At 39.6% G+C, this 25,280-nt stretch overlaps 1 long non-coding RNA gene across 1 annotated transcript in view; it reads left to right on the forward strand.

Annotated features, from left to right (window-relative positions):
* Positions 1 to 24,866, forward strand: part of LOC129047011 (uncharacterized) — a 44,595-nt gene extending 19,729 nt beyond the window's left edge. The window contains exon 3 of the long non-coding RNA XR_008508936.1: positions 24,844 to 24,866. This is a non-coding gene — a long non-coding RNA (uncharacterized LOC129047011). The remainder of the gene's footprint in view (positions 1 to 24,843) is intronic.
* Positions 24,867 to 25,280: the final 414 nt, after the last annotated feature.

The raw sequence follows: 25,280 nt of genomic DNA on the forward strand, positions 1-25,280 counted from the left end.
TTCTCCCCTTCCTTACTGTATATGTATAAATACTAAGCCAGTCTGCTTTTTTGAGAAAGCAGTGTGAGCATACAGGCAGATGGTACTATTCTGCTTGCCATCTAGACTACTCTGCAGCCTCTATATGTAGTGACTTAGACCACAAATGAGTCAGCTTTTCTATAGAGATCCATCCCAGTAGAAATAAGCAGATGGGTAACCAGTGCTTTAGTATTAGCTGGATTTTGTTAGGAAATTAGACTTAAACTATGCAAAGTTTAAGTAACAGTTGCATTACCCTGCACAATTTTTTTACCTCATATCCATATCATGCTGTGGAGCTGTAGGATGGCACAAACATCAGAGAAATAGATGAAATAGTAGAAATAAAACAAATGTTTGTTAAATCAAAAATCCCAACTACTTTTTCTCTTTAATTGTCCCATATTATCAGAAAACTGACTATTTCTATTTACCCACAGCACTCTGGGCTAGCCAGGGAGAAATACTTGACTCACAGGGAGAATATCCTCAAAAAAGATTGAGCTGATGGTACTTTCATCTTCTCTGCATTGTATCATATCTTTGGACCATTGTAGAGATGCAGGCAAGCAGTGTTCCTCTTTCCTGGCTGCCTCTGATGATCTGCATGGTTGTAGGGAATACAATATCAGTGAAAAGCCCATGCAAAAGATGAACAATTCTGACATGGTAATCTATAGGAATTGGGCTTCTTTTGAGACATAGAGGGTTTAAAAATATTTTCTAGATTTGTTTTAACGTCCATTTATATATTTACAATACTGCACTAGGAAGAGATTTGTTTTAAAACTCTCACTCACTAAACATGTGACATTTCAGAGATGCTCTTTCTCTCCATTTTGGGATTCAAATAGGGAAAAGAAAATCAAAACCAGAACAGACATCTCCTGAATGTACCTACTAAAATGGAACTGAAATTCAAGTAATAATAATGTGGAAGTTGAAAGATATTGTTGGGCTTTGAATTTGTAAGGTAAATCAGAGAATCCATAGCAAGAGTGCATGTTGATTACCTGGATGGAAAAAACACATTCCAGATCATGATCTAGATATTTTTGAAAACTTCTGGAAATAATTCACATCCTACACAGTTCTGGCAGGAAACTACAGATCAGTGGTACTATGAGAAATTCTGTTAGATGGAGAAGGAAATGGAAATGGAACTAGCAAGGCTGAATATTATTGTCTCCTGAACTACTTTTTGACAATTCATCAGTGACTCAGGAGTCATGTTATATTTTTCAGATAGCATTTTATCTTGGACCTTTCCTTTCTAAGACTCCATGCAAGGGGCACATGTTGGAGACTTTGTTATGTTCATCTAAGTCTTGTACACTAAAAAATGCTTGTAGGTGTACTTAGGAAGCAAAAGATTCAAAAGTGCTGAAATCCAGAGCTAATTATTTTAGTTCTTGTGACTAAAAGTTGACCAATGATGGGTTATCTGCCTATGCTTGTTTATGTTGAATTGAGCTGATTTTCCAAATATATGTAAAATGTGATGCTGACCCCTTTAGATCCTATTTCTTGAATCAAAAAAATTAGTTCCAGAGTTAGCACAACTCATAAATCCTAATTTCTTGAGCTTTACATCTTATAGTTGGTTGGATTTTTTGTTATATCAAAGCTATTTTGTCAACTCACTGCTTATTAGACACCAATAAACAGACTACAGTATGTTTTTCTGGTTAGTTAAGTATTAGTTAGTAGTAAATAAGCTCACTGTCTAGAGCTCTCCTGTGGATAGGCAAGCAGCCGAATCTCCATCCCATGTACATCTTTTGCTGGTGTTTTGTGAAGCCTTTTTTCTTAGAGAGAATGCTGATATCTGAGAATCACTCTGCCAGCCCCTCTCTTGTTTTCCTAAAATATGAAGCAAATCTTCATGATTTCATTCTCTGTCAAATTTGATTGTAATTGGACTATGGGTTCAGAAGTTTTTAAAGAAAACACACACTTCTGCAGCAGAAGACTGTTAAAACTCTGCGTCCCATAGGACACCACCAGGATACATAGACAGACATATATGGGCAAAAGGGTTTTCTACTCTAAGGTGATAAATACTTGGCATTTGGGCACACTTCCAGCTTCAGGATTTCATTGTCTTACCAGGGCTCCATATCTTTACTTAGATCTGTCCTTGTAAATTCAGCAGTGTGCTCTGGACTTGAGTGCTGTTAAAAACCACCTGTCCTGTGTCCGCCACTTTGCACACCTGCCTGCAGTCTCTTTGGTCACAGCTCTGCTCGTGCTTCCAAGAAGGAAAACTCTTGTGATTTTTTGGTATCTGTAGGTATATAAAATAACTTGAAGCAGAACAGGTGCACCTAATTCAGTCTGCAGGCAGCCTCCTCATGAAGTTGTCATTGTGCTTACACAGCAGGTGTGCTGTCAGAGATATTGAGCAAGAATACAAGGGCAGGGAAGGGCATCTTGACAGTATTTGGTTGTAATGAGATTCCAGATATATTTTAAGTGGATTATATCTTTATAGCACACATGTGAATGAATATTTACACCCTCAAAATGATTACATCCTTCATTAGTTTCTTAGTTCAGGTGAAATAGATGATGTAGCTGGGAGAAAGCCTATGTTGAGAGAAGAGCTACCGGCCTCTTTTACAGGTAGTTGCCAGGAACTCCTCATCAGTATTTGTACAACTCACCATTCCTGTCTCTTGCTCCTAATAAACATGGATAATAATGCATACAGCACACATCTTATTGGAATTCCTATGGAGAGCAATTAAAATTTTGAAGATGTAAATGTTTAACATTGTTTATAGTCCACTTGGAAACAGGAAATGCCTGAAATTACATAAGCTCTCTAGATACTGATAACTCCATGTAAGCATCTGCTTCTCTTCTTAATTGTTTGGCAGTACCTTCCACAGAGGTACTTATCAGAGCATAAGGCTCTGATTCTGAGTGGTAATCAATAGGAACTGCCTGATTATAAATGACACTAAATGATAATCTGAACCATTGGCATTTGTTGTATCCATAGCCAGGGCTGTAGTTCCCCATCTCGCTGGCATTTTTCTCATAGTATGGGAATAGGGAGGAGGAATCTTTCTCTGGACATTGTGTTTGTTATTTCCTTATTTTATCCTCTAAGGAAAAAGAAATATAATCCAGAACAAGTACACTTTTTCTATCAAAGGAGAACATCAAAAGGCAGCAGCAAAATGAATATTTTGATGTAGTTCTCACAACAAAGGAAAGGATATGCTGATGTTTGTCTGATGATGGGGCATTGTCACAGGGAGAGGCATTAAAAAATTAGTTACAAAAACTGTAGGAATTGGTGCATGTTTGCCAGGACTGGATGAAGTTTACCTGGGAGTTCTTACAGAACCAAGGAATAAAATATCTATACTGGTAACAAAAATTATGCTCTTTATGGTTCAGAAGATCTGCTTGGCTGGACAGTCACCCATGTTATATTGTTTTCTGAGAAAAACTGTGTGAAGGAAATACTCTGAAGCAAATCATTAAAGGTAGAATTACATAACATTGTGATGTGAACCCATAATAGGGGTTGGAATAGTCCTGCCTTTTAAAATCCTACTTCTGAAATTAAATTCTTAGGTAAACTTGTGGAGCAGATTCTTGGCTGCTAGGTTCCTGACTTCTGTGGTGTGAGGCTAAGCTACATTGGTTACGGGATGAAACAAATAATTAATGATAAAGAAGTACAGTTTTCTAAATATTCCTTAATTTTTAAGGGCCTTGTTAGAAGCTATTAAGTCTGAAATCCACAGGCAGAGGAAGCCTTGAGAAAGATTTGACATTGGTTACTAGTTACAAAATAAAAGTCACCCTCTCATTCAAGCAGCAAAACGTGCTGAAAACACAAATTTAAGGTAACCAGTACTAGGGGAGACTAGGAAAGTTCTAGGAGAGCAAGGATATGATATGATATATATGATATTGCTTCCCCTTCCTACTGTTGACTGTATACTCCCGCAATTTTCTCTTGTGCTGACACAAGCAGTGACACAGGCCTTATGAACTGACTTGGCTCATTATAAAGAGAGAATACTTCTCCAGCAGCAAATCCCAAATACAGATGGAGCAGACAAGCTCTGACTACGGCTAGAAGGAAAGTGACCACAAGCAACAGTAAAGGTAACCTATACATTACCAGTGGTGTTAAGAAGAAATGGGATGGTTCTCAGAAGAAACCTTCTGTGAAGACATCTTTTGTTGGTGCAAGGTGAGAGAAGAGTGATGTGGGGAATTTTCTTCAAGAGTCACATCTGCAGGTACGAATTACTTCACAAAATACCTGGCTGAGATCTACCAACATGTAACACACACTTAAGCTGTGCATGAGTACTTAAAGTGCCAATGGCCTCCAACCTTCTCATTTGCTTTGAAAGAGCCTAGGTTTCCCTGTTGGTTTGTGTGTCCAAACTGCTTCAGGACTGCAGTCTATTATGTGTTTATGGCTTGTAGTATTAGCAATAATCAGAATATGGCCACAGCCAATCCCAAACAGGTGGTAGCCCTATTTAACCACTGTAAGCAGGAACCATCACAAGTGCACAGTTCTTACCACACAAACCCCAAATCTCATGCACAAATGGAGAAAGTCCCACTTGTATTTTAAACAAAGCTTTCACAACATATATGTCCTGGAAGACAACACGGAGCCCTTGACTCTGGTTTTGAATGTAAATCATTCAATGGCAAGTAGATGCTTATATGCAAAGAGAGACTGATCCAGAACAGCTTATTGATCAGCAGGCAGGCAAGAAGCAAATATCACTCTTGGTCATTTTATTTGTGACACGAGAGTTTTGCAAAAGCTGAAACAGTTACAGACAGTACTATCATTCTCCAAATAAAACATCGGTAAAACCAGCAACTCTCACCAGTTGAAAGCTCCATCCTTTCCTAGGCACTGAAAGATTGGCCCAGTAGCCAACAAGGACACAGCACTGTCTGCTTCTATTGTGGCTCATGCCCCAAGTCATACTGTTCACAGCAAAATAATTAACCAACAAAAGAGATGCCTTTTTTCAGGATCACAAGCCCCTTCATTATAATAAATATGTTGTTCAAAATCTCAGTTCTCTCACCTTAAGTTCTTCCTGAGAATAGTAGGTGCCTAACTTTTTGTGTTTTCCTGGAAAATTAAGAGTTTGCAATTTTACCAAAGCTAAGAAGAGGAAATAGACTCTATGACAAATTAGAAATAATTTTAATTTTAAAATTAGTTTTAAAAAAGCCCTGCAGTGATAGCTTAACAATTTGATTTTTTCCCCCTTTCTTAGCTTTGGCACTCTGTGTTCATGATATATATAGAACAATGAGTAAAACTCTAGTGCCCAGGACCTGAAGCTGAAAAAATTAACAAAAGTAGCCTGATTTCCAGATGTGAGTATGTATGTTTCCAAAGGAAACTAGTGACAGTGACAGCTGTAATCGTCAGCTCTGGAAACCTGTCCTACATACAGAGTCTTAAAAAAGGACTTCATCTTTTCAGTGTATTTATGCCTTGATAATTAAACACACAAATCAGATATGTTTATGCAACCTTCAGTGTCTTTAAATACAGTTTTTGGGCCACTAGCTCCTCTCTGCCAATAAAGCACTGTCCAAATTTGCCAAATTAGAAACATGTTTGCTGGTTGAAATGTCTTACACTTAAAAATTATAATAATAGTTTAAAAAAAAACCCAGACCCAAGCATTCAAAAGGTTTGAAAATTTGGTCAGTCATCTCATAACTGATGTGCAAGAAAGAGGTCAAAAGCATGGCAGCTGGGTTTGCTCACCCTTTGCTTCTGCATTTTGTAAATTTAATGTGAGTGGTATCAGCCACATCCTGGATTAAACTAGGAGTACAGGAGATAAACTAATCTTTTCTTCCAACATTTGCATAGCCCAAGGACAGGTGAGTGTCCCTTCCGTTGTGGATAGTGTTTCCCCTGTCAAAAGACAGACTGTTGAAAGTTTGAAACGGAATTACTGATCTGATAAGTATTTGTCTCTTTAAGTGTTTTGGCCTTTTTTTAGAAGCTTCATTGTAAGGAAATGGATTCAACACCAGAAATTATCAAGGCAATGTTCATATCAAAGTGTAGTGATAATTTCCTCCAGTTTAGCTGAGAAGATGACAGCTGCCTTATGTTGGAGCAAGGCTGGAGGAGAGAAAGTGTTCACAGCAAAGAGCTGTAGACACAGATCAGTAGTTTCCAACAACCCACAGGACAATACTCTTTCAGTTTCTTTCATGTGTTACTCAAAACATAGGTCACAAGGTTGCATTGTGTTGTGAGTTGTTTTGAAAACAAGAACAACCCAGCAAGGCCAAGCTTTAAAGCATTATCAGCAAAATGGGTGATGCCTTTATTTGTAAAGGTGTGTCCAGCACCAGGTCCAGTTTTACATGAGATTATAGTAGTGTAAGCCCTTCTCTCTTTTGTTGAACTAAGGTGTCATGAAAAGCTAAAAAATTCACTGAAGCACAGTACAGGGTAAATAAAAAAGCTTATGAAAAATGAAGGAATAACCAAACCTTCAGGAACCAAGAGCCATGACTTGAGAAGTAAGAACAAGTAAACACTGGAAATCATACTACAAAGCCAAAGATGGGAATTTTGTGTTAGTCTTAGTCACTACATAACATAATACCCATCATATGATTGCCTCTTACTCACCTAAGCCTCTTCCTTTCAGACCACATGCAGTAAAATAAGTGTGCAGTGTACCTTTCAGCAGGAATGAGAGAACGAAAGGTCAGTGACTATGGTTTCAGGTTGTTATGGATATGGGAAATGCCAATGTTTCACTGTTCGAAGCATATAAAAGAGAAAGTATGCCAGCTTTGTGGATATACCATCCAGCATTCCTCTCTGCACAGAGATGAAATAAATATTTTGACTCTGTCTGTGGATCAGCTTCTAGTGTACCATGTGAAAGAACCCATATGTGGGATAACAGTGTGAAGATTTGGCAGTGCAGTGTGTGCACATGTCACATAATGGTCACACTGCATCACCCCTAAGTGCTGACAGCAATTTGTTTAAACGTCATTAGACGAATTAATGGAAATCTGTCGTGGACTATTAAACACAAAGATGAGGATACAGGTTTTTATTAAACCTCAAAACCATAAATATAAAGTATTATATCCACAAAAAAAAATCTACAAATGCCCTGGTTTTGTATTTTTTTTTCCTAAACTCATGTTTTGGCTAGTCTGAAACAAAATATTGAATTAATGCACATTGTCTGATATATCTCATATTTGTAGCTATATCTAGAAGTTAGTATATGATGCAGTTGCGTTGTTTTGATATCTCACATCTTTTGTAGTAGTACAGTTTTCATTATGGTTTTTGTACACAACTTCTTTGAATGCATTGTGCTCTTCTGGCACATTTCTTGTACTTCTGTTCATTCCAGAAAACTTGCTCATAGGGAAGATATAGTCTATTTTCTCTTTGTATCAAAGTATTATAATGTCTAGTAATTTTTACTGATTGTCCTTTGAAAGAGGGAGAAGTTCAGGCTTCTCTTTTAGCATTTGTCTCTGTGATGTTATACTTGTACTGTGTTGGGGATATTTGTGGCTAGGTAACACTCTGAACTGGAACTCTCACCTAGTTCTGGCAAAATTAGTTGTGGTGATCAAGTAGAAAGTGGAAAAGAGTTCTAAATCTGGGTTTAGTTTGAGGAAATGCTTTGGCTAGAAAAACAACAGCAAATGTTGCAACTTGTACTTTGCATTTCAACATGAATTTGCCAACTTAGCAACATGTCTTTTGGTTCAGATTGAACCTCAGTTTTTGTTGTGATCATTAAATAAAAAGTTTACTACTTGCTTTTCCTGACTTAGATGAGAGAAATCTAGTTTCTGTCTCTACCAGTACTTTCAGTGTGACCTTGAACACTTCCTTCCATGGTCAAGCCTCTTCTTATGAAATGAAGGCAATGTTTACAGACTCTTTTATAAAACACTTTGAGACATGGATGAAGAACACTGTAGGAGATCTAGATTACGTGCAGTCATCAAAGGGAGAATAGGATTCTTGTGAGTGTTAGTCAATTTTTACTCATACTTTTTTCTGAAGATATTTACAGCTCTTTTGATAGAGAAAGCTTTAGAGACCCATGAAACCAAATAGAATAGAAAAATCATGGAAACCAAAAACACTGGTAAACTGCACATCATTAGCTACAGGCTTGCTGGGTATATCTCTGCTGGTATTGTTAATCACTACTTCATTAATCATCCTTTAGAAAAGTAAAATTAAATCACAGAGAGGTTGCAATTTTTTTTTCTTTGATGCTTGGATGGAAGATGAACTGATGTAGATAATGTGTTCTCCATTTCCCAGGGAATGACCCTGTATCTCAGAGCAGGGTCTGTCTCTCTAGACTGATTCTTTCATCCAGACCTACTTCATATACCTTACTGCAGGACAACACATGAATTCAAGTCCTGGAAGGCTGCCATAAATAAACCTTCCTCACACTCTGCAAATAAGTTATCAGAGAGCTAATAAAGACTTTTTAATAAGTTCAGGTCTTTATTTCAAACCAGACCTGGCATCTTCTTTCATCTTCATATAAATATGCTTTTTAAAAACATTTTCTGTAACTCCAGGGCCAGCTTATTCTCCTTAATGTTACAGGTGTAGTCCACAAATTCCCACAAAAACCCCACTTTCTTTCGGAGTACCCATATGTTGGTAGGAATTATTACTGCAATTTGTGCTGTCAGTAGTACAGGCCTAAGTAGATTTCAAATTTAGCCATCAAGCCAGTGAGATTCTTCTGGTTTTAGAGCATTACCTTAAAACCTTCTCTCTTTATTTTTTTCCCCCGTAATCTTATGGAGACCTGACATCTCTGAGTTTTCCGTCATTGGGTTCTGATAACTTATCTCAGGGAAATACCACTGTATGCTTGCCCTCATTTTACATTTAGCCTTGGGCCTGCTACTGCCCTCCAGACATTGAGTGAGATGGAGCTCTGATCTTACTGGTGCAATCATCATTATGTGCTTCTGTTAACACACAGACTTGGAGGTCTTCAAAGTTCTGATGTGAACTGACTGGCACAGTGCCAAACTTAAGAGTTACGTTTTATTTACTTGTCACTGGAATAAACCATATTCTGACCAGACCAATAACTAGGTCGTTCCACACCAAAGCTAAAGCTACCAGAACCTGGAGACAGGCATCAAAACCTCAATAGTAACAATAGTAACAACTGCAGTTTCATCTCCGTACGTACCACCACCATTTCTGCACAATAAGTGCAGAAATACAATATCAAAAGAAAGCTACTATTAAGAGATGTGCTTGCTTGAGCAATCAAGCCCCAGAGTAAAATGAGAGACAAGTTCCCTTTTTTCCTGCATAGGATTGGGGTAAAACTTGATATTGTTTTATCCAGGATACAGTTCAAGCTCTGAGACTTCCATTTCCTCTTCAAACAGATTCTACAGCACAACACATAGCTGAGTGTTCCACTGACTTTATTACAAAAGCATTTGAGGTTGCTGGTAAAGTTCAGTACTGAGATAAGCTTGATGAAGTGTTGAGTCAGTTGATAATGGGAAGAGTTACTGGCTGTACCTCCTTGCTAGCTGCATCCAGTTCCTGACCTTCAGTTCAAGCGATGTGGAGTTATGCTCACAGTTGTTGAGGGATCTAGACCAGGAGGTTATATCCAGTGTTATATCTGGTCAGTGTTTTTCCAGCCTGGCAGCGTAGTACCTTCTTACTGCCACTGAAATGGTATGTTGCATGCCTTAGGCAGCATAAGTGCATGTTACAGCTGTTTTGAACATGCAAAACCTTCTTGACTATGACTAAAAGAGTACATATGGCAGACCTGATGCTGTCTTATCCAGACTTTTGAACAGAATGAGCTACCTGCAAAATTACACTTATGTCTTAGAGGGAATTACTTTTCTATCATGGGAAAAAAAAAAAAAAACCCAGAAATAAAAACCCAACAACAAAACCAACCAATCAAATGAAAAAACTGCATAAGACCAAAACAAAACAAGTCTAAACCCCAAGGGATTACATAAATTAACATTTATTTGATAGAGACATCAAGGAATTAGGAAAAGGAACTGGCTCGGGAGCTGAGCAATTCAGCCTAGATCAGTACCAGCAGAGTCATCCAACATATCTTTCTGGAAAGAGGAAATAAGAGAACAGTTACTGGACAAATAGACTTTTACAGGGGATTATTTATAAATACAAAAATACTGCAATTATTCACATAACATAAGCTGAAAGGAGGGGGTACCCAGCATTCTAGCTACATGAGACACCTAAGAGCTTTCATGTGGTGGAGAAAAAGAAGGAATACAGGACCAACCATGGAGGATCAAGGAGGCAGAGTTTTCCAGGGCTGTTCACAGGCAGATGATAATACTGATCTCCAGCAGCTGATTAGGCCATTATGGGTGGAGTTCGTATGGGTTAGCCTAGGGACCTTAAGGCTATTCAAAACTCACCGAAACACTTCTTGGCTCATTTCATGCATTGTGTGTGGACCTGGATACACAGCAGTCTCCGCCTGTGCAATATATTACTATCTGTTTTGCAAGAACACTTAGAATGCACAGTCTGTTCAAGGACTTAGGCAGGCCACCCCTTGCTTAAAGACTTTGTGAGTAGAAAGGGCCCAAGTTCTTCACATCTAAATAAGTAATCACAGTAGAATCAACTCACCTTTTAAAATGCCATGTATGGAAATGATTAAAAGTACAGGCTTTACCAAAATGACACTATGAAGACAGACTCATCCCTGAGAATGAGTCTGGGGTAAAAACTTGGATTTAATTGTAAAACAGTAAGAAGATCCAATGATAGTATGTCTTTGGAGGGAAGATTATTATTTAATTTTTTTATTTAGTAAAACCATTATCTCATGGATGACTTGCAGAATGATTTATCTTTGATGTGTAGATATAAAGTGAATATTCATCTGATCTTACTATTCTCAGTCAAATGAATAAATAAGGTGATTAAAAATAATTGGGTTTTTTCTGTTATTATATAATTGTATTTTAATAGAGCTGGTCAAACATTGTAATGGTGAAATATAGAATCAAAAAATTTGTCTCCCAATATATCAGCTTCTGTACTGTATTTTGTTATTAAAAATCTCCAGGGTTTTTTTTTTTTGTGGATAAATTCTTTATTCTCTCCTCATAATATTATTTTTATAAACTGTGAGTTTATTATATTTTACAATTTTATTCAATACTAATTTTCAGTTCAGAGTTATAAAAACAGTTTGAATATGCAGTACTTCTAAAACTGAAGAAGTGGAATAGTTGATAGGCAGTATTAAATGCAAAAGGTAAGGCAGTGTTTGCATTGGTCTATGTCAAACAGAAGACAGGTGCTAAAATTTTGGCATATGTTCAGAATAATGTTTGCTTTTCAGAGACAGACCATAATCTCCTTAGATTGTAAATTAAAGAATAAAAGTCATTATAGGAATAATAATGACTAACAGGTAAACAACAAGGCTTAATAGGAAAAAATTGTAACATATTTTCCTCATATGATTCCATTTTATGATTCAAAAGAACCACCTCCAATTTAGAACTTCACATAATGTGTCATGCCATGCATAATAAGTCATGTAGGAATATTGAAAACAAATTACCTTTATGGAAGATGCTGAATTTTGTGATGGTTGTGATATTTTTTATTTTCCCTTTTTCCTAAAGAAGCTGTAAAAATCTCATCAACCTATATTGTTGCTTCAGAAATTCTGTGGAGCAGTAGGACAAAGTGCTCATGTGCTGGGCGTTCATACAGTCAAAGTTTGGGGTTGAGTATAGCATAAACTTGTGTCAGGAGGGCTTTAGGTTGCATACCAGGAAAATATTCTTCACCCAGAGGTGTTTGGGCACTGGAACAGGCTCCTCAGGGAAGTGGTCACAGCTCCAAGCCCAACAGAGTTCAAGAAACATTTGGACAACACTGTCAGACACATGGTGTGACCTCTGGGGTGTCCTGTGCAGGACCAGGAGTTGGACTCCATGATCCTTGTAGGTCCCCTCCAACACAGGAGAGTCTGTGAATTTATATGCCAATCCCTCTTCATCTGCATGGAATCCTACACTAAAATTACTGTAGAATTTCTTGATATTTATGGTGTCAGTATGGATTTCTAGTAATTTTGTTGTCATGGTTCATCATTATTATGCTGAAGTTTTCTTTTCTGGGTTTCAATATTGGTAGCAATATGAGATAGCTGTTCTGGGCAAAGCAAGAGATAACTTTACCCACAGTGATGCCATATAGAGCAGTAACAGGCTGGCCTGATATACCAGAAGAGGCCTTGACAAGGAGGTACACAGGATGCAGTGGAGGGGTATGGGCATGGAATGATAAGAGCTGAGGCACAGGCTCGTTCTGAAGGTCCCAGCCCACCAATGATCAATTAAAGAAACAGAGACCTGGAGGTGGGCAAAGCTCTTTGCATGACTAGAAAAGTGAAAATATTACAAGTATTTAATGCACATAAAACAAGTATAACATAGCAAATTCCAATTTAATATGAAGTTGTTGACCAGTGAGCAAAGAATAAGGTGTGAAAGCACTGTATAAAACATGTATATGGGGGGATGGGGGGAATGAAAGAGATTAGGAAAGAGAAATCAAAATCACCATGGCAAAGGAATTTGAATGCTGATGATTTATTCGCTCTGTTCTCCTCCAGCTAAGTGGAAACCATCTACTTTGGGACCCAAAGGAGTAAGAGAGAGCAAGTGTAACACCAGGGAAAAGAATAGAAAGTAAGAAAAGTATGTTCAACATTTTAAACTGCTTTATTATGGAGAATTTTCTCATTATTGTATTTTTATTTTTCTTTTTCATGGCAATAATTAGACATGGATTGATAATAATTTTTAATTAGCCCATTAAGATTTCATTTATACTATTGATAAATCCTTATCTTTATGTATAAGGCATATTTACTTTTTACATGTAAGATTTTGAGTGTGGCATGGTTTAGGCATGGCTCCTTAACAGAATTTCACACACTGTGTCTGCAGTTACCTCTTGATAACCTCAACTTTGTGGCAAGGAATAGCTATGTTGAGACTCCCTGTGCACTCCTGGGACTCCACAATAAACTCCTTAGATACAGGAAGAAGATCTTTAATCTCTTGTTGGCTGACAAATGCAACTTTAAATTGCTTGCTGTGACAACAAAGGAGGTAATTTTACATATGCTCAATATTATCGCAATAACCTCTTACATGACTTTTCCTGATTTCCACTATAGCTTTTTTTCCTATAAAGCATTATGAAGGAAGACTTCCTGGAACACATAAGGTACAAATCACAGAATCACAGAATCACTAGATTGGAAGAGATCTTTAAGATCATCAAGTCCCACCCATGCCCTAACACCACAACTAAACCATGGCACCAAGTGCCACATCCAGTCTTTTTTTAAACACACCCAGGGATGGTGACTCCACCACCTCCCCGGGCAGACAATTCCAGTTCTTTATCACTCTTTTGGTAAAAAGCTTTTTCCCAACATCCAACCTAAATTTCCCTTGGTGCAGCTTGAGACTGTGTCCTCTCTTTCTGTCAGTTGCTGCCTGGAGAAAAAGACCAACCCCCACCTGATTACAGCCACCTTTCAGAAAGTTGTAGAGATTGGTAAAGTACCTGTATACTTCTCTTTGGTACTGGCTCTATCTATCTCTCAGAGTTTCCTCAGTTCTCCATTTAGTTGCAGTAAATTCTGAATTCTCTTTTCCAGGTCCTATGCTTGTGCATGCATTTTTGAAGCTCTGTGTAGGGATTTAGTACTTTGATTTTCATTAATCAGTTTTGTGGCTAAAACACTAAATGAGAAATAGCCCCAAAAATGAAAATGTCTCCTAAACATTCCATCTATTAATTTTCATAAGATGTTATAAACAACTAGAAAAAGACTGAGTACCACTGTTTCTTTTATTATTTAGGGTTACTAGTAATACAGAGAGGCTTTTAATTCTTATCTATCTTAATGGCATCTGTTTCTGTGGCACATCTAGATTAAGTTAGTCTCTCTAGTATTTTCTCTCTGACACTGATCAAAAACAATAATAAAACTATTCCTACAGAATTTGTAAATAAATGTCAGTACTATTACCTATATTCTGTGCATATAGGCCCACTAAAGATGGCCTGTAGAGAGAAGCCCATTAAATAAAACCCTCATGATGCTAGCTGCTGTGTAGAATAATAAGACAGGGCCAGTCCTGTTAGACGAGATGGGTTGGATAGCAAACACGTGTGAAGAAAGATAAGGCACTGAAGTGATATCCACAGAGCCTTTGGGTTCTTGGGACATGTGGTTTTGTGCTCTATATTTTGACTTACCTGAGAGAGCCCCCACATTCCTAAATCTTTTCTCCTGAAACACCAGAAGTGAATGTATAAGAAGAACTGCAGAAATGTATCTTCATGGTCCTAATTTTTGACCCATTCACATCTTTTTTTGCAACATTTCCCAGAAACAGTCTCACATTTAGATTTTCAAAGTGTAAGTACTTGCAAAATCTAATATTTATTTCTCACAATAGAAAATTAAAAGCTGGATGATACAAGTAGTCTAAACTGTTCTCACAGAATATTAGTAGGCCTGCTTACTCCTGATAGACAAGGATGAACTTACTTTAATGCCCTATATGTGTATAAAATCAGGAATCTGTTGTTGCTTAAATGCAGAAGTTCTCCAATAGAACGTGTGACTCCAACAAATATGCAAATATAAATTATTTGTAAAACTAGTTTGTGGCATTCATGCCACCTGCTCCCTCACCCTCACACCCCTCAACATCGCCCCCAAGTATTGTGGAGACTCTGAATAAAACTTTGAAAGATGACAATTACCTCTGAGGGTTAAGGATGGAAAATGTGCAGAAACTGAGCTCACTAGCCTATTATTTTTCACTGTTGGACTGCCAAAAAAATCACGAGTTGTTCTCTAGTGCTCCCTCTGGCTGATGCCGTGAAACGTGACTTTAGGGAAAGCACATTTGTAACAGGAAGAGCTGACTGAAACTCAGATGAAGTGAAGGGCAAATGTGAAAGACAATGAAACTTCCTGAAAAGCCTAAGGTGTTACTTTCCTCTGGAAATAAATGATCCCAATGGGAGGTGACATTCAAACCTGCTGAAGTAGAACCAGCTCCAGGACTAAACTTGACCGCACCCACATGTCTTTAATGTATGATTAACGAGCCATGATAGACATACATCAGGTCAATGAGGCTGACACTAATAGATGGAACTTTTTTTAACAAAACTCCCTGAATAATGATGTGCACATGGTAAGTGCTGTAGATATTATATTTAGATAAATGCAACCAGACATGAATAGTGATAGGAATTTGCTTTAGGGGACTGACTTATTTATTCAGGAGAAGGAAACTATTATAATCTATTCTTTTTATTTAGTATTCATGGACATTCAAAGAATTATATCTGTGTGTTGGGCAAACCTATTTATATGCTTGGGACTTGGGAAATAAGCCAAGCATATGGTGGGACAGAAGAAAGAAAAAGCACAAATCCATGGGAATTTGTTGCTCGAGGCAGCTCTGGAGTTTATGGTTAAGTGGCTCTTTTTCTGCCTACCTTGATATGTAGCTGGAGGTCCTGGCCCTGTTTTGGCATGTTTCTATGCTGGCAGCTGTGAAGGGTTATGTTGGAGAAAGGAAGGTTTCAGTGCATGTTGTAATCCCATAATGCATATACATGAAATAGAAAAGTATCAGGGGACTGTAGCAAGGGCCAAACTTCCCTTATCTTTGCTAGCAGTTACTTTGGTTTTGAATAAATTTGCTTTGTTGGAATAAAGAGACTACTCATCTTCAGCTGGGACAGTGTAAGAGATGATTGCAGATGTTCCAACCTTCTGATTCTCTACCAGTGATTCAAATGCTTATTTAATTATAAAACCCAGAAGCAATGGCCAGATATACCCATGCAGCTCAGGCTGAAGGGTACAGTGGAGTCCTTCATAGCCAAGTTGAAACAGCATGCCTTCTACCCTTGGTTGATAGGCAAAGCTTCTTGCTCTTTACACCATTCACCAGTGTGTAAAGGCACTCAGGGGAGTGCTCAGGTGTTTGGACTACTATATATTGTCCTTGCACCATTTAAAGCAAGGGGGTTTGGAACTTGAAGGAGAGTGTTTGGCTGAGGTGAGGATATAAGTCAAATGACTGTGGGATGGCACATATAAATCTAGCAGGTAAAACCAGTCTCATCCTCTTCTGGAGACAGTGTGCCATGGTTGTTTGAATTCCACTTCTCCTTGCACTGTGAGTTCAGAGTCTTTGAACTAAAGTTTAGCCTCAGTCTCAAAATAATTAAGACAATGCCTGTGACTGTTGCACTCTTGAACTTCTTGAAGAAAACAGCTTCTCATTCCTAAACAAGAATCATGCAGCTGGCTGCAGAGTGCCTTAGTGTGTGGAATCACTCTGCCCAGCAAAGCAACTGAGCTTTCTCTAAACAGTTCTCTCCACAAATCCTGTTTAGTTTTCAAAAGGTTGTCCTTCTAGTTTGTTTGCAAAATCACACAGTGAGAAAAAAACTCCAAAGTAAACAGCTGTTTCTTTGATTTGGTAGGTCTCTGCCGTCATCAGGATTGCTATTAGAAAATGCAGTCAGTAAATTTAGGGCTAAAATTCTGCCTGAGGTGACATAACGTGAATATTCATATTTAAAAGCCCTTCTGTTCCTACCTGGTTTGTTGCTATTGCAAAGGAGGCAGTTCAAAAGCCTTGGGCTCCTAAACCAGTTTGGGGTTTCATTATAGAGGAGAGCCTTTAAGATACTCACAGCCTTTACAGGCAAATGAAAATCTACAAGCTGTTGTGTCAGTAAAGTCCTGTTGGTCCTCACTCACTGCAAAACTCTTGTCAAAATTTGCTGAAAGCACTCTTAAGATGAGCATCATGACATGATACAGCTAGTACACTAGGGAGAACTACAGGAACACGTTTGTCAGCGTATCTCCATATCCAGGCTGGAGAAACATATGTGCCTCTGAGGGGAAGCACAGAGTGCTTAGGAGTCTGAAGAGGCTGATAAGCTCTTTGGAAGATTTTCCATAACACTGAAATAGCTTTTAAAATTTGGCTCTTCCATCCTGGAAAATTCCTTACATTTGCATCTAACAACTAGATCATTACTTCCAAAATGAAGCCAGTGTGTTTCAGAACCCAGCTGTCCCTTGCCCCCTCTAGCATGTATTACCTTGCAAATCAAATCCTTTTTTGGCTGTTTAATGCTGAAAACAGGATTTTGTATTTCCCTTTTTTTTTTTGTGACTCAGGGCGGGAAGATCTGGTTCTGCTGTGTGGTCTCTTCCAGCACTCACAATAATGAAAGAGTTCTCCATAGGGGTTACTTCAGTTCAGAAATATTACACAAATGCAGCACACTGCTTTATCACCCAGCAGAATGAAGCCACTTCTGGGCTGAAATTGAGGAAGTTCTTTAACAACAGAACAGCAGAAGATATGTAAGAACAGAAGATAGCTGAATTAAGAAAGAGAAATATCCTAAGTGTGCATGAGAGCTGTGTGTGCCTTGTGCAACAACAGCCTGCCAACAGTGGCTAGTGCTAGAACCAGTAGAAGTTCAATGTCAATCTATGTAAAAGCAGCTAGTACCTTAGGGTTTTGCTAAGGAAGGGTGAGGAAAGGCTAAGTCCATTCAGTAAAAGCAAGTGCTCTCAGTGCAAATGGGATTTCAGTTTTTGGGGAAGAACTTGGAAAGATCAGACACGCAAAATGTGAGGAGTGGTTGCAGCAGAGTAGATGCTTGTGTGCTAGATCAATGAGAAGTACAGCTGCTTCTAGTGCAGCAGGTATGTGAAGGTCAGGGAACAGCAGAATTCTCAGAGTGCAGTGATCCTTTACAGAACACATTTTGTGACTGTCTGACAGGAATTTCTGGTATAAACTGAAGATAATCTAACAGAGCAGCTGCAATTATGGTACAAATACTTCAGGGAAAAGGTAGAGACATGCTTCCTTGACTTGTTTCCTGAGTAATGCTAAAGTGAGCAGGTATCTGGAAGAAGCAAAGCCAAGGCAATAGAGGCATTTTAATTAACACTGTCATCTCCTTTAGTTTGGTCACTTGCATTCCAGTCTCTTCCCTATCTAAAGCATCATGGTATACGCCTATGTAGCTGCAGTACTAGGAACACAGTACATTAAAAAAAATAATAAAAGCAAAAAGCAGATGCCTCCAAGAGATATTTAGTCAGTGGGTATCATAATCCCCTTCTACACTGAACTGACTTGAGATGAGATGATGTCTCAGCAAGCACAGACTGGGGATAGACTGAGGAATATGAAGTGCATGTGCTCACCAGACTCCACCTATTTGTATCAGTCAGACTTTATCTATTCATAACAAACAACAAGATGACAATTTTACATCTCTCCAGAATGGAACTACCTCTCCCTATCTTCCTTCATCAGCAGTTCACTAGGGATATGGGTTAAATCTGTCACCTAATAATGGTGAATCTGATCCCCTGAGCTGACCAGGGTGTGGTTTTGGAATCTGGTTCTCCTTTTTTGAAATTATAATAGATAAGGAATCCATGTAAGTTCTGGGATATGACAGATGACCATTAAAGAAAAGTGTAGGCCTGCTGAGCTACTGCAAACTTGTCATGATTTTGGAGATACAGCTTTCTAAGCAAAAGGGAGCTAGGGTGAGAAAGCAGCAGTAGATGGGAAAGTTATAGTTCCCATAAGGTAAGATGGATGTTCAATTTCATCTGCTAGTTCAACGGGGAGAAATGTTTGAAGATTTTGCTACACTCGTATTATTACACTAGTATTGTTATACACAAGCCTGATGTGAAAGCTTAGCCCCTTTCCTCATGTTTTTATATGTACAAAAGATACAGATCTGCAAGAATTTAACCAAAGCACATGTAGCAGATGCATGACTCACCCCTCTTTTGCTACTGAATTAGTTCTGTGCCTGTCATGTGTCAGCCTGTTCTATGAAACCACTTCCTTAATTTACTTTGTCTCCATGTCACGGCTTAATCACTTGGTGTTGAAACCAATCTGGGGTTACAATAAGTCATTCACCTTATGTTTGAAAGCAGGCAGTATACTCAGAGAAAATTAGAGGCAAATTTTAGCCTAGTATCCATATGACTTCATCAAGAATAATGTGCTGTGTTGCTGAATACATTTACATTATGTAGGACAGATTTTTTTAACAACTCAGCACTAAAAAGCTCCAGAGAAATGAAATTGCCAGATTTCCCATGCAGCTCAGTCCCCACTGAGCACTAGGTATCTGCATGGTTGGGGGGATATGAAAAGAGTTGCACCCTCTCTTCCCATAATGCAGTGAGCAGAGCTCAACAGGGCATGAGGATCTAGGCCTAAAATCACTTTTAAGTTGCCAGATGTGAAGTAAGGCCTGTACTTCATTTCCATTTTGTGACTCTTCTTTCATGCTTACCTTACTTTCTCATGCTTTTCCAAATATTCTTCTGTGACTGCCTGACTCAGTTATCAACATAAAGGACAGGCATGTGAGTAGATCATCGTTATGTTCCAGTGACCGTCCAGAAGTCAAAACAGTGGGAAAAGCCACAGCAGGAAAGTTTGACAGAAGGCAAAACCAGCAGCATGACACTTAAGTAGCTGCAGTGAGGCATGATCCATCATGAAAACAAAGCTGTGCTTTAACTAAACATACTTAATGGAGGGTCTAATTTTAATGGGAGAGGTCAGGCCAAGCTTTTGCTGTGTAACAGGGATAACAGGTCCTAACAGTAAAATTAAATTGCAACTTTACTGGTAACCAGCTTCCTAATAACTAAGATTTTCAGGAGTAAATTGAGCGAGATCAACTCCTCTCTTACTGGTTTTGGTAAAAATTTAACGACATATTCAGAGAGCAAAGCAAGGTGAATACTTGGAGAAGTTTTCTGTAAACTGAATTCTGAACCAGCATTCTGAAATGAAATGCTAAAATGCCTGCCATTTATCACTTTGGACTGAATTTAACATCACCTGCTCAAGTTTAGGGAAAATGGATTGTAAACACTTCAAGCCAGAACTTACTTTCAAATTGTTCTATGAGGTATCTAGCACTTCTGAGGGTGCTGTAAGACAGAAATGGTATGCTTTTAGGAATGCCATTGTCCAAATGCCTGCACAAAGATGAAGGGTTTTGAAATAATATTCTTTCCTGAGCAATTTGAAGGTTCATACCACCTTTATTTTTCCTCCTCTACTGAAATATACTTGCAGCCCCCTGTGCTGTCATCTGCAGCAGCAATGTTTTGTTTCAGTGTGTTCAGGTTGCAGGAGAGCACTTTGTTCTGTGAGGTTAAACACATTTATCTTCCTTAGGACTGGTATAGTACCTGAAACAATTGTTTCTGAGGCATCTGCAAAGAAGACTATTAGACCCAGGAATGAAAAAACTAAGTACACAGAGAATTTTCATTATAGAAGAAACACAGTCATCTGAGCCTTTGAAAAAAGTAGATGATCTCTCTACACTGAAAGCAGAAGATGGAAGGAATTGACATAGATGTAATTGATACACAGGTTTAGAAACCTACTCTATTGAGTAATGGCATGATGTTTTCTACATATTGTTACTGTCACCACACCTACTTAATTTAAGACAGATAGTTAAATCAGGTAAAGGCCTAATATGCAGTCAAATGCATGTTTTGAGATGAAATCTGCCCTGAAATATCTTATATGTTGTGTTTACAAAGGGCAGAAGGGGTGACGTAGAATGAATCCACCAAGATTTTCACTCATTTAGCATTATGTGCAGCTGTAAAGCACCTGCAGAATTCCTAGCACTGTATTTTTATTTGGGTGTAATAATGACTGTTTCCTGTCTCTTGGTATATCCAAAGCTCAAAAAATATTAAACACCAGTGCCCTATGTGGTCTGTAAACTGTAGTACCATTTGAAGCTTGAAATAGCTCAGTAAGTTATTCACACTCAGTGGGAATTAAATTCCAGAGGAGGGAGAGGAGATGAAGACAGACGGTGCGATGCTGCAAGCCTGTCTCTATTACAGCACCTGTGCTGTGCCACTATTGACAGTAGCCACTCTCCTTCTAATATTTTACAAAACAAATGCCCCCTACAGCGCTGTGTGAAGAAAGAGAGCAAAAAAAAGCTGGAGATTTATTGGCGTCCCTATGGGATTTTAAGTTCCTTGTGTGGCTGTTTACAGAACAGGCAGCTGCCCAGCTGGAGCGCTCCGGTCCTGCCCCGGGCAGAATGCTACATCGCTCCAGTCACACCTCTGCTGGCTGGCCCTGCCACAGCACAGCAGCTGGCCCAGGGCACCCCTCTCCCCAGAATGGTTTTTGGTCCCTAACCATAGTCCACCGGGAAGATGCTTAGGACTAACTAGCACTTAAGATGCTGATTATATACATAATTAGACATATGCACACTATTATATGTATATGAAAGCTGATGGTTCTATTTCACATGCTGGAAACTAACATGGAGGTCAGAGCCTGTTTGGGTTAGCAGCAGCATAAATTACCCAAAGCTCCTTAAGGGAGATCATAAACAACTGAAAAGTAAGTCTAAAGAGACGCCGTTTGTCTTGTCTCTGTCACCTCAGAGATGAAAATCTGGTCAAATACCAATAATTTACTAAAGTTAGTAAATACAGCCTTACTGCTAGTAATAAAGGTCTGCATAGAGTGGCTCATAAAGGAAAGGCAGCCGCAGCTGGTGCGCGGCCGCCCGGAGGCTGGGGCTGGGTTTGGCTTTGAGCGGCAGCAGCACATGTGACTGAAGCACGACTTGTGTCCGACAGGGACGTGGCAGCACCCGACACTTCTACAGCCCGGACTAGCGGCAGGTCTCCCGAAAGGGGGGCGCTGGTGGGAGGTCGGTGGAAGCAGAGCAGTGCTTCCTTTTGTCAGGGGGGCTCCCTTTGCACTCCTCGCCCCCAACCAGCAGCTAGGAGACGGCTGGGGGCAGGAAAGGACAGGCACGGGGCTTCGGCCCGCCCATCTCCTTCTCCCCGGCTAAGGCACGCACAAACCACTTTTTTTCCTATGGGCAAGGCGTTTCGGGAGGGGAGAAGGACCAGCACAAGTCGGGGGCGCTGGCTCCTTTGTGCTCCGATACCAGCAACCCCTGTTCAGTAGTCGCCCCATCCCCCGTCTCTCGCTCTGTTCTGCCCCCCCGCATTTCCTGCCCCCACCCCGGGCAGCCCCCCCGCCCCGTCCCCGCGGGCCAGGCGGGGCGGGGGAAGCGCTTCCCGCGGGCGATGACTCCGAGTTACTTTTCACCTACTTGGCGGCGCGGGCGGCGGGGTTACTGCCGGTCAGGCTGCCCGAGTCCTCGGCACTCCCGCAGCCTGTTCCTCCGGCCACACACCCCGAGCCCATCTGCTGCCCCAGCGCCCCCAGGCCCTCAGCCTTTCCCCCGGGAAGCCACGCAGGTGGCAGTGTCACTTCAGTAGGGGCGCGGACTCCCCCGTGCAGCAGGAGCCGGTGCGTGTTACATTCGTCAGTTCGGCTCCCGCGATCACCACCTATTTTGCAGCCGAGAGGTTATTTGTTCGCAGGACTCGCAGTGTGGATACCCCGGAGCTTGCTCATCCCAAACGCTGGCAAGGGGAGCGAGTGTTTTCGCTGCTCGCCGAGGGTGGCTGAGAGCCGGGTTACTGCCGGTCACTGCCGCAGGGCGTGCGCCAGCTGCGCCGCTCGCTTTCCACTCCTGCAGAGCGCCTCCGATCCTGCAAACCATACTTCTGCATTTCCTTTAAACGCTGCAAGCAAAATCGTAACGCAAGCCCGTCCTTGCGGGCACCACAATTACCTTGCAAAGTAATTTTCAGCAGTCCCAGTGGTAGCGCTGCCGGAATGTGTCTTCTCTTGGGCACAAAGCTTGCAGCAATACTACATGGATTTTAGCATGAAAGGATTACTTCTACTGAGAATTTTGATCTTAGATCAACCAAAAGTGTTCAAAAGAGACTTACAGAACCTCCAGACTGACACCAAACCATTCTTTTCTGAGCTTACAGTATAAGATGGAGAAAACAGTAAAAATAATACTTTTCTGAGGTCTTTTCTAGGAGCAAACTGAAATGTTTGCTCGCTCGGTAAGAGCTGGATATCTCTATAGTGTTAAAACCACCGTGATGAGGCATGCACAAAAATTTTTAAAAGAGCTAAAATAGGTACACTGTAATGTGTTTACTGAGACCAGACATGAATCCTGCAGCTGGGTTGAATTTTGTGCTTGAGAAGATTTAAATATATGCTTCCTCTAGGTAAAACTTACGCAGTCTCAATTTGGCTTTTTGTATTATTTCCATGAATTTATCCTGTAGTCATTAGCCAGGAAAACCAGGTGAGGAGTTTGTTCTTTTGTATTGTACATAATTACAACACACGATCTATGTTCCTACCTATATTTTAATGCTATAAAGAATGGTAAAGATGATCCTAAGTGGCCTGTGAACTGAAGATACAAATTATCCATGGGGAGTTCTAGCTCGGTTTCAGGAATGTTTGTAGATATTTCTGACACTGTAATTACTTTTTTGCTTTTAAACTGTCTTAACAGAAGGATAAGGTCTCAAGGCACAACACAACAATCCTCCTTTGGTCTAGAAGAGATGAAATTGAAGGAAATTTAATGCAAACATTTTTAACATAATACACAGTCATAGTTTTTGTATACCATTCCATAAAGGAAATGTAAGTACAGTGTGTCATTAAACACTTACAAAATAAATGAAGAAACATTTTTATTCTTTCATGAGGTAGAGATGCTCCTATTTAGCTATTTAAGCTTAAGTGGCATACACTTTCAAAAACCATGATATTTGGACAGCAATGTAAAATGAAGCAGTAAAGAGGAAGAATGTCTCCTCAATCTTAGAAGCAGCTTTGTGATTTGCTATAAATGCTTATGAAGTTTTCCTTGACTCTTGTGGGAGGGTTTTTTTTGGTGTATTTTTGTGTTTTTCACTGGAATCCCACCCCTTGCCCCTTACAGACTTTCTTATCTCCACTTCTAAAGCACTGACTAGTTTCTCTCTGCCTTTCTCTCTTTCTCAGTACTCTGTTGTTATCAGGATGATGTTTACTGGTCATCCCTATGCTACAAAAAGGCACAAATACAATGAGGAGAAATATTTTGATTTGCTATAGGAAATGAAGGGAGGTGGTAGGAATGTAACCATTATATCAGCTTTACAGTCTTTGATGTTGTTTTCCCCTCCCCCTTCCCTTGCATTGCCCACAGCTGTTGATGTAGATTTCCCACCTGCATTTGTTTTCTTTCACTTCAGGGATATTTAAGGGAAACTGCACAATTGTTGTTTACTAAGTACTGAACCGTCTGGGGGCCATTAAACATAAAAGTGAATCTTCTGACTTCCTCATGAATAAAAAGTTTACCAAAGCTGTAATTTTTGTGTACTTAGTGGGATAGTGAGAATGTCTGCTTTACAATTATTAATATTATTTTATTGTCTCCTGAATTTTGTAGTAGCTGTGGACTTGCATGCATACCAGTGAAGAAACAGTTTTCATACTTTAAAAGAAGTGTCACTATGTCTGGGAGGACAGAATTACAAGCTAAAATTGCTGTAGATAAAACAATCTTTTGAAGAGGAGTATACCAGAGATAGTATTGCAGTCTCTTTCAAAATACCCTGCCTGTCATGTATTTTCTTCTGGGTCTGTGCTTATGTGTTTGTAATTTTGTGCTTCTTTTTCATTTGCCCTTACTCCTTGTCCCTCCAGGTCTTTGTCCCTCCTTGTGTCACTTCAATGGTGATTCAGACTTGTAGCTAGAAATCCCAGACTGCAGCAGTGGAAAATGTTGTGCTTCAGGCAAGTGCATCTCCTAATCTGTCTCACAGTGTTGTGCTGAAAATCAGGTAGACACACAGCATTTTCAAACATCATTCCTCTCCTACTGTATTTTAAGATGGTTTTACATTTCTAATTTGGACAGCTTAAAATGTAAGAGGTCTATTCTTGAGAAGGATATCTTATACTGGGTGGTAGAAAGCTCATGCCCCTATGATGTTTCTGACAAGACTGGACATGTCTCAACAGCTTGGAAACTAAGCCAGTTGAGCTGGAATTTTTTTGTAAATGGCATTGTCTTTAAAAATAGCACAGATTTCCAATTCAGTTTCCTTGCAAGCATAATTGGAGCCCTGTTTAATGGAATA

This window comes from Molothrus ater, chromosome Z (assembly GCF_012460135.2).
Source record: "Molothrus ater isolate BHLD 08-10-18 breed brown headed cowbird chromosome Z, BPBGC_Mater_1.1, whole genome shotgun sequence".
Taxonomy (NCBI): domain Eukaryota; kingdom Metazoa; phylum Chordata; class Aves; order Passeriformes; family Icteridae; genus Molothrus; species Molothrus ater.